Source organism: Schistocerca nitens, chromosome 3 (genome assembly GCF_023898315.1).
Source record: "Schistocerca nitens isolate TAMUIC-IGC-003100 chromosome 3, iqSchNite1.1, whole genome shotgun sequence".
NCBI lineage: Eukaryota > Metazoa > Arthropoda > Insecta > Orthoptera > Acrididae > Schistocerca > Schistocerca nitens.
This window is the reverse complement of record NC_064616.1, coordinates 738,016,396-738,032,187: the sequence shown is the minus strand read 5'-3', so window position 1 is coordinate 738,032,187 and position 15,792 is coordinate 738,016,396. Positions and strand designations below refer to the sequence as shown.

At 42.5% G+C, this 15,792-nt stretch overlaps 1 protein-coding gene across 3 annotated transcripts in view; it reads right to left on the bottom strand.

Moving 5' to 3' along the window:
• Nucleotides 1-15,792, bottom strand: part of LOC126248714 (endothelin-converting enzyme homolog) — a 392,778-nt gene that overhangs the window by 268,557 nt on the left and 108,429 nt on the right. Inside the window, exon 1 of one of the 3 annotated variants that reach the window (XM_049950015.1) lies at nucleotides 12,073-12,187. The exons of 1 other annotated variant lie outside the window; for it this stretch is intronic. The gene's annotated coding sequence lies outside the window, so the exon portion shown is untranslated. Of the gene's footprint in view, nucleotides 1-12,050; nucleotides 12,188-15,792 lie in introns of those variants that run through there. One more of the 3 variants, XM_049950016.1, reaches the window with a different exon arrangement.

Below are 15,792 nucleotides of genomic sequence, written 5' to 3'. Positions count from 1 at the left end.
GAAGAAGGAGGGGAGAGGAAAAATGTGGCCCTGGGAGGGGGGAACAAGGCCAGGCTACAGTTGGGAGGAAGGGTAGATGTCACGGCGAAGTTCAACATCCGTGAGGGGGAGGTGCTGGAAATTGCCCTGATGAAGGGGATGAAGGGTGTGGGGGTGGAGAGAGGGAGGGATACAGCGATTGAGATGCAGCAACGGCAGGGGGTGGAGAAGAAGGAAGAAACCAGGGGTTGGGGGAGATGAAGCCTGCGGACAGTGTGAAGGATGCGGAGTTGTTGGAGGAAAAGGAGGAGGCGGGGGAATGGGATGAGGTCATACAGGAGTCGTGTGAGGGAAGGAAGGCGGATATGGAAGGCAATGAGGAGCGCATGGCGTTCGAGGATTTGGAGGGCCTTGTAAAAGCGGGGAGGGGGGGGGGGGGCGGAGATCCAGGCAATGCTGGCATAATAACAGAGGATAGGACAGATGAGGGACTTGTAGGTGTGGAGTCGGGAACGGAGCGGCGATTTGACTTTACACAAACAACTATTTTCTCGGAATTGTTCATGCCATCGAATAATGCTCTGTGCTCTAGGATGATCCTCGCCATACCTAGTACAAAAGTCACACTGAACAGTTGTTACTGACCCGCACTGCACAAAACGTAGAACACAAAACGTTTTCTGTTGTCCTGACACCATTTATACTAGAACTGAAATGTGCGCACATTGCTGCTACCTAGCGGGGACCACGTAAAACTCGAGAGTTAGCCATTTTCCAGCAGGTCATTGTTCACGGACATATCTCAAATAACATAATAGTTACGATTTTTTTAGAATCGGATAATTCTTTTTGATACCCCCTGTATATCCATAATTAGCAATCATGTACAACTGCTCGCTCGGTGAAAGATCCGTGCATAAGGACTTTAAAGTGGCTCAGGCCACACCAGTACACCAAGAGGGAAAGAAAAGTAATCCCCTGAATTTTAGACCCATATATTTGACATTAAATTGCAGTAACATCTTAGATCATAAATTGTGTTCGAACATTATGAAATACATCGAAGAAACCGATCTATTGATAGCCAACATGAATCCATAAAATATATTCTTGTAATACACAACTGGTCATTTATTCACACGAAATAATGAATGTTATTGACAATGATTCTCAAGTTAACTCCATATTCCTGGATTTCCAAAAGGGCTTTGACGCTGTTCCTCACAAGCGTCTTCTAATCGTATTGCGTGTCTTTGTAGTATCTTTTCGGTTGTGCGACTGTCAGAAAGGTCTCAGTTCGCAGAAATTAATGGGAAGTCATTGAGTGAAACAGATGTGATATCTGGCGATCCCAATAGAAGTGTTAAAGCTCTCTTATGTTTTGGGAGACAATGAGAACAATTGTCTTAGACTGTTCTCAGATGACTCTGTTGTTTACTATAGTAAAGTTTTTAGATCAATACGAATTACAAAATGAATTAGACAAGATATCTGTGCGATGCAGAAAGTGACAGCTGACCATGAACAATAGAAAGAGTGAGGACCTTCAAATGATTACTAAAAATATTCCTTTAAATTTCACTTAAACGATAAATAAACCAAGTTAAAAGTCGCCGATTCAACTAAATACCCAGGAATAACAATTACGAACTTAAATTGGAACCATCACAAAGAAAATATTGTTGGGAAGATGAACCAAAGACTGTGTTTTATTGGCAAAACACTTAGAAGTTGCAACATATCTGTTAAAAATATTGCCTGCATTAAGCTTGTCCGCCTTCTGCTAGAGTTTTGCCGCGTGGTATTAGATCCTTACCTGATAGGATTGACGGAGGAGATCGGAAAAGTTCAAAGACAAGCAGATCGTTTCGTATTATCGCGAAGGCGTTATGTACTATTGCGAAATTGGGGGGAGAGTGCCATAGATATGATACACAAGGTGCGGTGACGGTAATTAAAAAGAAAGCTCATTTGTTTGCGGCGAGATCTTTTCATAAAATATCAGTCACTCACTTTCTCATCCGACTGCGAAAATATTTTGTTGAAACCCATCTAAATGGGGAGGAACGATCATTGTAATAAATTAAGACAAACTAGATCACGCCAGAAACAGGTGTTCATTTTTCACGGGTCCTTGTAAGAGAAAAATGGTCGAGTAATAGTCGAGAAATCTAGATATTATTTTTTTATAAGCACATATATTCAGTTTTAGAGCTCAAATACCACCACCACCACCACCACTCACTGAGGCCTGTTCTGGTTGGCCAACTACAACCAACAAAGCAGTACGACGAGCGATCTGTGACCGTGGGGCATGTGATCATCAGGTCTCCGATCTCTCCAGCCGTTATTGCCAGTGGATGGATCCTGATGACGACGCTGTTTCTTTATTCAGGAAGCTCCTCACTTGGCCTCACGAGGCTGAGTGGGCCCGTTCCAGGTCACTCCAGCTCAGAAAATGTCAAAATGTCCCGGGAATCGAACCCAGGTCCTTCGACATCGATGGCAGCAATGTTAAGCATTAGGTTACATAGGTGCACAAAAATGCATAACTGTTTTTAAGTTTTCGTTGTTGTGATTATCAGGCCGATACTCGGTGTGATACCGTTCCTGTCAGTTACCAGTTAAACTCTTTAGCTCATCTTAACTGCTCCCTCATCATAAACGGTTTGCTTATGTATACAATATAGAGCTGCTGGAGCGATTCTTTCCGTCTACAGTCCCTTCATCTTCTGTATTAGAAAGCGACTCACGTCTTAATATGTGCCCAACTCCTCTATATCGTCGTTTCATTGTGTGCTTTATAGATTTTCACTCGTTGACTCGTTACAGGACGTCTTTACTCCCCACTTGATCAATCAATTTCATTTTCAGGCGGGCATGGGTGAATGTGTTATCTTAGCGAAAGTTAGTTTAAGTTGCATTAAGTAATGTGTAAGCTTAGGGACCGATGACCGCAGCAGTTTGGTCCCATAGGATCTTACCACAAATTTCCAAATTTCATCTTCAGCAGTCTCCCGTAACACCACATTTCTGATTGTCAACGTTTCGCACACACAGAGCTGTGTTCCAGACATATAGTGTCATAAATCTCTTTTCTTGTCTAAAGGCTTATATTTTTGGAGTTTGGAAGCTGTTTCTTTTTATAGAAGGTCTTTTTGCATTCTGCAATATTTGCTTCTACGACTTCTAACATCTTCCTTCCTTATCTATTCTACTGCTGAGACGATAAAAATTCACCCATCTCTCAAGAGACTCTTGTCTAAGTATACGTTTACCCCCTTCAGCACACCGAGTGGGGTAGATCACTGCTTATCATACAGGACTCGCACTCGGGAGGACGACGATTCAAGCCCGCGACTGACCATCCTGATTTAGGTTTTCCGTAACTCCCCTTAATCGCCTAAGGTAAATGCCGGGATGGTTCCTTTGAAAGGGCACTGCCGATTTCCTTCCCCCATCCCTCCCTAATTCGAGCTTTTGCTTCGTCCCTAATGACCTCGTTTCCGACGGGACCTTAAACTCTAGTCTCCCTTCCTTCGTTTTTTTTCCAGATAAAAAAAGTAGTCACCACTCCTCTCTCCGTGTAACTGATGCCACTCTGCCTCCGAATAGAAAACATTTTATTCCTTTCTACGGTATCAAAAGTCTTCTTGAAATCTACGAATGCAATGTACCTATTTTCCTAAATCTGGCCTCTGTTATTAAGAGCAGTGTTAAAACTGCTTTTAACCACATAAACCTTATAAATCTCGCAAAGTGGCCTTTCAGACTGTATTGGTGTGTGCTTTTAGTATATAATTACTGTATGTTTTGCTTTCTCCTATATTTGGAGACGCCAATGTATGTATGCCTGTTCGTGTGTGTGTGTGTGTGTGTGTGTGTGTGTGTACGCGCGTGCGAGAGAGAGAAAGAAACGAAAAAAAATTACGAAAAACTAATAAAAATAATTAAATACAACGTTAATGTTTGATGAGTCCTCAAAACTGATGAGATGGCTGAGTATACTAACAACCAAATGTCAGCTAAGAGGGGGTAAGAGGGAACTACCTCGCCATTCACATGTGCTGAGGTAGACAAAAATAAATGGGGATGGCAGATCGGAGCTTTGAACTTCGCTTATAGCAAATGTCTCCATCAATAAGCCAGTTCGCGGGGTGGCTGAGTCTAGTAAACAGTTGTCAACTGATACTGGTGAAGAAAGTATTCAAAGCGTAAAAATAGAACACACTGACGAGGAGGATTCCTTTTTCTGGGTAGAAAAGTTAATCACTTTTCGAGAAAATATTATATGAACACTAAAATTAAATGTAGAAGAACAGACTAATATACACCCGTAAACGTAGTCGACGTATCATTTTGTTGTATTTCAATGGTTTAATTTCACTTTATATTTTCGTAATCATTCAACTAATGACAAAGTAATTCCTAATTTAAGTAGTTTCCTGTAGTGTACAGAACTTCACTGGGATCCATTACACAACTTTTAAAAAGTGTATTAAAGTCTCTAGCCTTAGTCATAACTGGAAACCCAGAGGTTTTTCTTTTTTTAGCTCTGCTTGAATTTGAGAAATAAAAATAACTGAATATAGCAGACATTGTGCTGAAAATATCTTGGGTGAAACTTTTGCCAATCTGTAATATATGCAACAGCTTAGGCAAAATTTTGTATGTTACTGAATCCAAACGTGATCTAATGTATTGCTTAATGAGATCGTTCATTTCTGTTGGTTCTGCAAAAAGTTATCTTTATTTTGTCACCTGCAGAATTTTTGGGGGTCGTGTCTATAAATGGAACGTTGGCTATACTTTAACTGTATCCTGAATATCCTGTAAATTGAGGACTTTGTCTCTTATTCCTTCTTTTCTTTTGCATTTTCTCTATCACTTAACTGAGTTTACTTTATGGTCAGCTCAATCTCAAATTGCGTACTACTGAGGGATTTTTTTTTGTCTAAGTAACATGGATCGCTTAACAACCATCAATTATACATTTTTAATAAATTAAACGACTAATGCATCTATTGTCTACATTTTCTCTGTTTTCCTCAAATGTTCGTCAACGTTCCACAGAGGGCTTGTTAGTTTATCTCTTCTGTGGTTTTATATAACAATAAGGTATCCCCAAATTCTTGTAGCCTTCTATAAACCAAATTGGATAAAAACTTCCAGATGCTGGTTGGAACACTGAATGCTTGGGGACACGATTTAACGTACAAAAGTTTCCGAACATAATAAGTAAAACAGAAGCTATGTAATGTCCAGCAAACGAAGTAACTCAAGGTGATAAGGCTATGCTCGGAAAACAGCCTACCGTCAACGTGTCTATGATACGCAAATTAATCTAGCGCAATGTAATGACCGTGGGCCACATCATTACTCTCCACAGTTCAAACAGTATAAGTTACGGACATATCTGAAAAAATCTTCCAGTCGATATGAATCAATTCTTCTCTTTTCTTGAAAATTGTGGAAAACCAGTTTTGTGGGAGTATATAACACCAGTAAGACTGTTTGGATTCGTAGGGATTATTCTAAAGTAAAATGGTGTGTTAGCTCCTTGCCAGTGTACAGTGGTCTGTAGTGGATGCACGTCTTACCCTCCATTGCATGTCCAAAGCCTCGGACAGCTTCATCATCAGAGCTTTCACCAATCCGGAAAGCTACGCGACAGGAGATGTGCTGGAATGAATCTTCCTAAAAAATTCAAATTAAGTGGTATATGACTGGATCTCAAATGTAAATTATCCGGTTTCGAACCCCAGACTCGCACCGTCTTAAAAAGTTTTAATCCGTTCAGTACTTAAGCTTCCGGGTATTTAATCATTCATATTTACTTTATTCTTTCCTCTCTCTCTTAGTCTTCTTCCTTTCCTTCTTTCTCCTCAGATTTCTTTATTCTTTCCTTGTATATTTTGTAATTTTCACATATTTGTCAGAGTGTTATAACAAACATATGTTGTTCAGCCGCCAGTTTGTTCTGCGCTACATATGCACTCACCTATCATCCGCGATACAACGTTTTACAACTGATACACTATCCTGAGGGAAAAAGAGGGATTCTAGCGAAATATCGGTATGTTCATCAGATAGCCAAGCGGTAAGGTGGCGTTCAGACATCCATCTCGTATGTGGAAAGAGCGTGTGTCATATATCCATCTGGCCGGGCTCATTCAGGTTCTAGGTGGCTCCTCGAAATTACTCCAGGAGACTGTCACATTGGTTCTCTAGTTCCGAAAGCGATCGATTTCTTCTCCCCGTCGTTATCTAATCTGAGCTTGTGCTGGGGTTGTTAATCTAATCTTCCCTCCTTATATAAACACTGAAAAAAAAGCGTCACAACGTTTTAGTTTAAACTAATGATTGGTAGTTAAAATATCTGGTCAGTGAGTGCACGGTTGAACACGGGAATAGTGAATGCACAGAAAGCCATTGCTACAGGTAGTAATGTAAAACTTATTGAGTTGCAGCAATGACTGAAGGAAATGAGAGGCAACGGTGTCGTGAATTCATGGAAGGAGGTATAGATGTTCACAGTGAGAGGGGGAGTGGTTTGCAAAGTGAATGATGTAACAATCTCTTTTTTCTTCTTTTCTTTCTAGAACCCAAGTGCTTTAAGAAGTTGGAAACTTCAGTGTAATATTGTGGAAATTCTTACGAGAAGAAGTTTTGCGTCTTGTTGTAGGGTATCATAAATTTCAGCAACAAAGTGGTGTTACGGTATGGGAGTGTTTTTCGTGTTTAGAGTGTGGTCCCCTTACTGGGGAAAACGCTAAATCCGGGAGGATATATACCGGTATACATTTTACAGCGTTGTGTACTGCGTACGGTAGAGGAACAGTTCGGAAGCAATGATTGTTTGGATTAGTATGTCAGTGCATCCTGTCATAAGGCAGCATCCATGCCTAATGGTTTTTCGACAATAACGTTCCTAAAATCGTTTAACCTACCCAGAGTCCCGACCTGAGCTCAATAGAACACATTTGGGATGAGTCAGAACGTCGACTTCGCTCCAGAAAATGGTTGAAATTGCTCTGAGCACTATGGGACTTAACATCTGAGGTAATCGGTCCGCCGGCCGAGGTGGCCGAGGGGTTCTAGGCGCTACAGTCTGGAACCGCGCGACCGCTACGGTCTCAGGTTCGAATCCTGCCTCAGGCATGGATGTGTGTGATGTCCTTAGGTTAGTTAGGTTTAAGTAGTTCTAAGTTCTAGGGGACTGAAGACCTCAGAACTTAAGTCCCATAGTGCTCAGAGCCATTTGAACAATTTTTGTAATCGGTCCCCTATAACTTAGAACTACTTAAACCTAACTAACCTAAGGACATCACACACATCCATGCGCGTGGCAGGATTCGAACCTGCGACCGTAGCGGTAGCGCCGTTCCATACTGAAGCGCCTAGAGCCGCTCGGTCACAGCGGCCGGCTTCGCTCCAGATCAGAGCATTCAACACTACTACCTTCTTTGGTCTCTGCTCTTGAGGAAGAATGGGCAGTTACTCTTCCACAGACATTCAGACACCTCACTGAAAATGTGTCCGCAACAGAGCTCAAGTCGTCATAAACCGAAAGAGTGAACACTCCCCATATTAACGTCCCCTAATGGGTGTCCAGTTCTTTCTCGAGAACCTTCGCCTGTTCTCTGTAGCTTGAGCGCCCAGTTTTTATCCACGGCAATAAATTTCTTCAAATTACAGTGACGTATGTTGCGGAACGTTTCTCTGCCGACTCATTCGCTTTTTATGGCGCTGCATCCAGCTGCAGCATACATTTAACGAATATCTCCATCTTCGACAACCAGTCATAAATTGTAAATAGTGGTAAATTCCACCGTGTATAGTTAGAGACAACTGCTTATTATTTTTAAGGTAGCGTCTCCAACATCGATGTGACAGGCAATTGCTTGTTATGAAACCCAAGAACTTTACTAAAAAAGATGACACACGCTATTCATTCAAGGTTTCGTACCGCCTGAAATACTCATTTTCTGAAGCCAAAATACTTAGTTAAGAACCCTCTACCGTCTGCATGCTCTTGATTCAAAAAGTTTGTGACACCTTGTATTTATTGGCATATTATGAACAACTGGAGGGACCAGGAAGCAAATTACGCTTATTCATCTGAAGATATTACGAAGAAAGGAAAATTTAGTTTTTTGTAATAATGAGCGATTATTGACAATGTCAGCATGAAAATCACAGGGAAATAATCACTAAAATTTCCAATATTTATTTATGGTATTTAGTCAATACCAGTAGCGTTAAGAGGAAATACTTCCCTAAAATTATTTTCAGTAACACCGTATTTTCGTCACCGATAAGGTTTATTACACTCAGCTTCTCGTTTATCATTAGAGATAGAAAATTAATATTCAGATGGTACTAGTTTAATGTTCTCGATAACAACGCCCTATATCAAATACTAACGCACAAGAAGTAAAGTCAGAACTGAATAATTCTTGCTGCAATTTAAACAACTGAAATCCCACCAAATTCTGAAGACTCCACGCACAGATAAGTGCAATAGATACACCTGGTTAGAGCGAAGAGCGGTGCATTACACGTGTATTTGGTGTGTACTGACCTTCAGTTCAAATTCCCCCACGGATATCGGGATACTGTAATTATCTTCACCCTGGAATAAGGTAAACAAATGTCACATCGAATTTCAGACGGATGTTGATAAACAATGAAAGGAAGAAAGCTGACACATGTTTCAGTTCTTTTCCTCTACAGAGTGAAAGCAAACTCCACCCACACAATTTCGGAGGTTGTTCATGGATACTCTTGGTACTTTGATATGAAGGACCCGTGATCTCCGGTGGTTCGTCCCAAAGTAACAATGTAATGAGGATTTATTCGATTTCTTACTCCAATTACCCTTGTTTCTGTGAAAATACGTTCACAACAGTGAACAAGTCTGTGATTTTCAGTTTCCATAACCCGAAATCATCCTGTTTCTCGCGGGCTCCTATGTCCAGATGTAAAATTGCTCTGATGTGGTTGAAGTCACTGCGCAAATAGCTCGGCATAGTGTTGTTCTGCCACTCTTCCATTGCATTCGCAGAATCCCTACGCGAGGTGCTCAAATGGCTCTGAGCACCATGGGACTTAATATCTGACATCACACACATCCATGCCCGAGGCAGGATTCGAACCTGCGACCGTAACCGTCGTGCGGCTCCAGACTGAAGCGCCTAGAACCGCTCGGCCATAAAGGCCGGCAACGCGAGATGCGAATGGGGCAACTTTTCATCATTAAAACTGTCCATATTTCTGCTGCGTATAATTGTCAACGTACAACTAAGAATGTCGTAAAATCAAACCCGAGACGAAACCGAGCAGTACTCAATGCAAGCTTGAGAACAAAGAGTAAATTGGGCATTACTGTTGTTAACAGCAAATATTGTGTGTGAATTGAACTAGTTTGTTTCCAAATGAGTCACGCAGTTTATACCGTCAACATTTGCATTGTTGTGTAGATACTTTCAGTGTAGTACAGATACGAAGATAAATGAGGGTAAGAAACAAAACGAAATGCAATTAATTTGTAAAGAACCATGGAAACATGTATCCCTCATACCAAAATACTCAGAAAATATCACTGAGTAACCTGTATAAATTTGTCGGTGGGTTCTGGTTCACCCTCTAGAACTAAAATGAAAGCATAATGCATCTCTTCCAGAACACGCTGATGCCATTACTACCATAGCACTCTGAGTAGTTTCCACTTCTGGCCGAGTTGGCTGAAACGTAATATTACGCGCGTGTTCCATGTTGGATGTGGCTTACACGTTCTTCTGCAGAAGTATCACTGCTCAGAAGCGGATTATCCATATAGCAGCACATCTACGGATTAGTGTCTTCAAGGATCACTGCACCACACCGATTGTTTTACGGGGTAATATGAACCGATAGTAGCTTTGAATTTAAAGTAATAACACGGTTTAGGATTATGTGCGAATGATTGAGTAGTACTTTTAAAGTACTGGAAATAATAGAACACTGACATAAAATTGCGCTTATTTTCAAACGTTTGAAGTATACATCCGGCATTTCTGTTTTGTTAAACGGCATTTTACGTATTACAAACTGGAATAAGAGTTTTATTTACATGCTGTGTTCCACTATGCTCTGTTATGGCTTATTACTAACTTGCAACACATTATAGTCTATAGCCACTGCTTGCTTTACATTGCTAACAGAGCTCACTCAAACACCGTTTGTTGACATACCCTCGCACCGTGTTGGTGTATCCCGACATATTGCTGCGCGGCACCTAAGTACGTATTGTGTTGCGAAATTTTGTTGTATACAGAGTTGTAAACTTTGTAAATTTATAATGTAACTACTTTTACTTTTTGATGATGATAAATGCTGTAAGAAATTCAGTTTCGTGACATTTTGCACAAGTTAGTGCCAGCAACGGCAAGCAGATGTCACTTCTGGTTACAAATAATGCGATCGTGCTAAAAATCTGGAACAGGAGCACGAACACTCCGACCACTTCATCAGTTTTAGTAAAAAGTGATTCTTCCTTGCTGTGGGAATGGACTTGGTAAGTGTCAACTGCGACGGGTAGCTCTTGCGTATTGAAAAATGTTATGTTTCTCGGAAAATGGTTCAAAAATGAAGTTGCTTAGCATCTATTGGGTTTAAATAAGCGAAGAAAATAACTATTACATTGAAATATTATATGGAAGTAAAATAATACCTTTACAACAACGTAAGTTCATATTGCGGATTATGGGGCCCGTAGTTCATTAATGTTACGGGCGCCGCACGATCTTAAGCCTCAGTTGCTGTGCTGAGATTTCAGACACCATAGTCGATGTATTTCTCAGCGTTGTCATGAGATGACGCATGACTTTTGTACTTGAATAATTCGTTACGTTACTTTTAGAAACTGTGGATGTTATTACTGCAGTTAACGTCAGTTTAGCCTCGTTCGTGCAGAAAGACAGACGCCTTTTTCGTTGCTGGGGTTTATCAAATCAAACCACAGTAGTGTAGTACCTCTGATTTTGGAAATGTTGTAAGTTCAAGCTGTAATATAAACTAATGCAGATGTGGTGCTCTTTTGAAACACTGGATCTAAGATGAAGACAAGAGAATATCTAAAGAATCTTGGACCTCAAAAAATGGTTCAAATGGCCCTGAGCACAACGGGACTTAAATTCTGAGGTCATCAGTTCCCTAGAACTTCGAATTCCTTAAACCTAACTAACCTAAGGACATCACACACATCCATGCCCGAGGCAGGATTCGAACCTTCGATCCTAGCGGTCGCGCGGTAACAGACTGTAGCGCCTAGAACCGCTCGGCCACACCGGCCGGCCCTTGGACTTCAGATGGCAGAAAGTTTTATCCAGCACAAAGCACAGTCATCAAGTAGATTGCCGAGAGAGATTAAACTGAACCTGAAAAGTAAATGTAACACAATTTCCAATTAATCTGCCCCTAAAAAACCATCATCGCAGAGCAAGTGCGTGGTATGTTCAGGTTCCAAAGATAGGAATAGTAAACATCGATGTGGTGCATGCAGTAAATTTTTGTGCTGAGGACACATTGTTCTAATGTGTGAAAGGTGGCTCAGTGATGAAGACATCGAATGAAAACTGTTTACTGCAAATCTTACTTGTAAGGAACTATATATTTCAACTAAAGTTAGGACAATATAAGTGAACTTGTTATTTCTCTTATTTTTGAAAATGTGAATATTATGATTGAAAATTACAAAATTTTTCAGAACTTTAAGAAAATAATGCTATCATGGAAAATCAGTTTTTTTTGTTATTTTTGTATGTTGACGAGGTTGATTAACAATGTGTTCACCTGTTTTTAGAACGAAAAAATGAAACATTTGATTTTGGGTTATTTAAGCCCCGCCACACGAATAATGTTAAAGTAGCTGACCATAGCAGCGAAGGACTGAACTGGCACTGTCAGTCCTAAAGTAATTATGAATCTTTTTTTTTTTCAGGTGCGAATACTGTGCATCTCGAAATTGTTACACGATGTGTGTCTAAGCAGCAGAGCATTAGGCGTAGAAGGGATGATGAGAAACGCACAATGAGAAAGCGAGAGGCGAACCTGTGGCGTCGTTGGCGCAGCGCGGCGCGGTGCGGGTGGCGCGACCGGCGTCTATCGGCGAGCACTGGCCATCTCGCGGTCGCGGGCCTGTATTCACCTCGCGGGCGCGCGTCGCCGACTGCCGCGGGGCGTGGCGTGGGCGTAAGTAGGAAGCGCCTCCCCCCTCCACCGCCCCCGACGTGTCAAGGACAGACGCCGCTTTGCACTCGTCGTCTCCGCCGTAAGCTGTGCCCTTTACGTCAGCGTTTGTTTTTCGGTGCGCCCCTAAATCGGCGTCCCCCACCCCGCGTCGCGACGCACGGCGCCACGCCGTTTGTGTTGGCGCCACGCGCCGAGGCGGAGAGAGCCGCGGCGCTAGCACCGAAAAGCACTCCTCTGCTTTATCGCCCGCTGCGCTCGCAGCATTTCTAGCAGCCACAGGCGACGCTGCGGTTGTGACGCTCTCGGCATACGCTTAGGAAGGAAGGAAGAAGGATTCGAGTTGAACGTTCTGTCGACAACGAGGTCTACACTATACACGGTAGTTCTTATTGACTTTTAAAAAACCCCGAAGCGACGTAGATGACGCTGAGGCAAGTAATTTAAGATAAGACACCACCGGGGGCTCCAACTGTCGGGAAGTATCCCAAAAGTATCAGAACGCAGCATGTCATTCTCAATGGAGAGAAGTCTTCCGAAGTAAGAGTGATTTCAGGTGTGCCGCAGGGCAGTGTCGTAGGACCGTTGCTATTCACAATATACATAAATGACCTTGTGGTTCAAAATGGCTCTGAGCACTTTGGGACTTAACAGCTGAGGTCTTCAGTCCTCTAGACCTTAGAACTACTTAAACCTAACTAACCTAAGGACATCCATGCCCGAGGCAGGATTCGAACCTGCGACCGTAGCGGTCGCGCGGTTCCAGACTGAAGCGCCTAGAACCGCTCGGCCACTCCTGTCGGCTGACCTTGTGGATGACATCGGAAGTTCACCGAGGCTTTTTGCAGATGATGCTGTGGTATATCGAGAGGTTGTAACAATGGAAAATTGTACTGAAATGCAGGAGGATCTGCAGCGAATTGACGCATGGTGCAGGGAATGGCAATTGAATCTCAATGTAGACAAGTGTAATGTGCTGCGAATACACAGAAAGAAAGATCCCATATCATTTAGCTACAATATAGCAGGTCAGCAACTGGAAGCAGTTAGCCGGCCGGTGTGGCCGTGCGGTCTAGGCGCTTCAGTCTGGAACCCCGTGGCCGCTCCGGTCGCAGGTTCGAATCCTGCCTCGGGCATGGATGTGTGTGATGTCCTTATGTTAGTTAGGTTTAAGTAGTTCTAAGTTCTAGGGGGCTGATGACCTCAGATGTTAAGTCCCATAGTGCTCAGAGCCATTTGAAACTGGAAGCAGTTAATTCCATAAATTATCTGGGAGTACGCATTAGGAGTGATTTAAAATGGAATGATCATATACAGTTGATCGTCGGTAAAGCAGATGCCAGACTGAAATTCATTGGAAGAAACCTAAGGAAATGCAATCCGAAAACAAAGGAAGTAGGTTAAAGTACCCTTGTTCGCCCACTGCTTGAATACTGCTCAGCAGTGTGGGATCCGTACCAGATAGGGTTGATAGAAGAGATAGATAAGATCCAACGGAGAGCAGCGCACTTCGTTACAGGATCATTTAGTAATCGCGAAAGCGTTACGGAGATGATGGATAGGCTCCAGTGGAGGACTCTGCAGGAGAGACGCTCAGTAGCTCGGTACGGGCTTTTGTTGAAGTTTCGAGAACATACCTTCACCGAAGAGTCAAGCAGTATATTGCTCCCTCCCACGTATATCTCGCGAAGAGACCATGAGGATAAAATCAGAGAGATTAGAGCCCACACAGAGGCATACCGACAATCCTTCTTTCCACGAACAATACGAGACTGGAATAGAAGGGAGAACCGATAGAGGTACTCAAGGTACCCTCCGCCACACACCGTCAGGTGGCTTGCGGAGTATGGATGTAGATGTAGATGTAGATGTAGAAAAGAATTTAACAAATGTGGAGCGTGATGTCACCAGATGACACTACCTCGCCACGCGTGCACCGGCTTGGCTCGTCGATCCTACCTTCGCCGGTAGGGGCCAGAGGTACACAGTGCTCCGCTAGGCTACTCTTTTTTCGAACACCTTTTGTAGATGTGATCAGTTGTAAACGTAGAAGCTACAAAATTATTGTCCTCGCTGTAACCAAGCAAAAGCTGTTCTAAGTTTGTGTTTCTGTGCTTTGTCCCTCCTTCTTCTATTTACGTTCTTTACTTAGCAAAGAGAACGTAGGTCATTTACTAGCAGCGACGCAATTCAGAAGCTTATACTCATTTACTTGTGACACCATGTGATAGGTTTGCGTTGTACTGTGCTTTGCAATAAACCGGTGGGGATCGTGAGACCGTTAGATAAAATAGTAAATCTGACCTCAATGTAAACACATAATTCTCCAACGCAACGCAAAAAAAATACTGTCTGCTACGCACAAGACTCCAGACGCCAGACCCAAGCGCTAAAGTTGCGCACGTGGCCCAGAGCCGCAGCGACGTGAATACTTGACTTCTGTTGGGTTGTGTTGATCAGGTGCGACAAATCAAATGGTTCAAATGGCTCTGAGCACTATGGGACTTAAAATCTGAGGTCATCAGTCCCCTAGACTTAGAACTACTTAAACCTAACTATCCTAAGGACACCACACACATCCATGCCCGAGGCAGAATTCGAACCTGCTACCCTAGCGGTCGCGCGGTTCCAGATTGAAGCGCCTAGAACCGCTTGGCCACAAAGGCCGGCTCAGGTGTGACAGATCGATAGGGTCAACGACTGCACGCGCGGCGAGATACGTCATCTGGTGACGTCACATGCTCTAAATTTGTCATCTATTTTTGGGGTATTTCCCGACAGTTGCTGCCCTATGTGTCTTATATTAAATTACTTGTCTCCGCGTCCTCTGCGTCACTTCGGGTTTCTATATAGAAGTTGGAGAAACACAATCTGATAATAACATCTTTAATGTTGTGTTGTTGTTGTTGTCTTCAGTCCAAAGACTGGTCTGATACAGCTCTCCATGCTACTCTGTCCTGCGCAAGCCTCTTCATCTCCGAATAACTACTGCAGCCTACATTCCTCTGAATCTGCTTACTGTATTCATCTCTTGGTCTCCCTCTGCGATTTTTACCCCCCTCGCTTCCCTCCAGTACTAAATTGGTGATCCCTTGATGCGTCAGAACATGTCTTACCAACCGGTCCCTTCTTTTAGTCAGGTTGTACCACATATTTCTCTGCTGCCCTACTCTATTCAGTACGTTCTTATTAGTTACAAGATCTATCCATCTAATATTCAGTAATATTCTATAGCAACACATTTCAAAAGCTTCTATTCTCTTCTTGTCTAAACTGTTTATCGTCCCTGTTTCACTTCCATATGTGGCTACACTCCATGCAAACACTTTCAGAAAGGATTTCCAGACACTTAGATCTATACTCGATGTTAAACAAATTTCTCTTTTTCAGAAATGCTTTTCTTGCCATTGCCAGTCTATATTTTATATCCTCTCTACTTCGACCATCATCAGTTATTTTGCTTCCCAAATAGCATAACACATTTACTACTTTAAGTGTCTCGTTTCCTAATCTAATTCCCTCAGCATCACCTCATTTAATTCGACTACATTCCATTATCCTCGTTTTACTTTTTTATGTTCA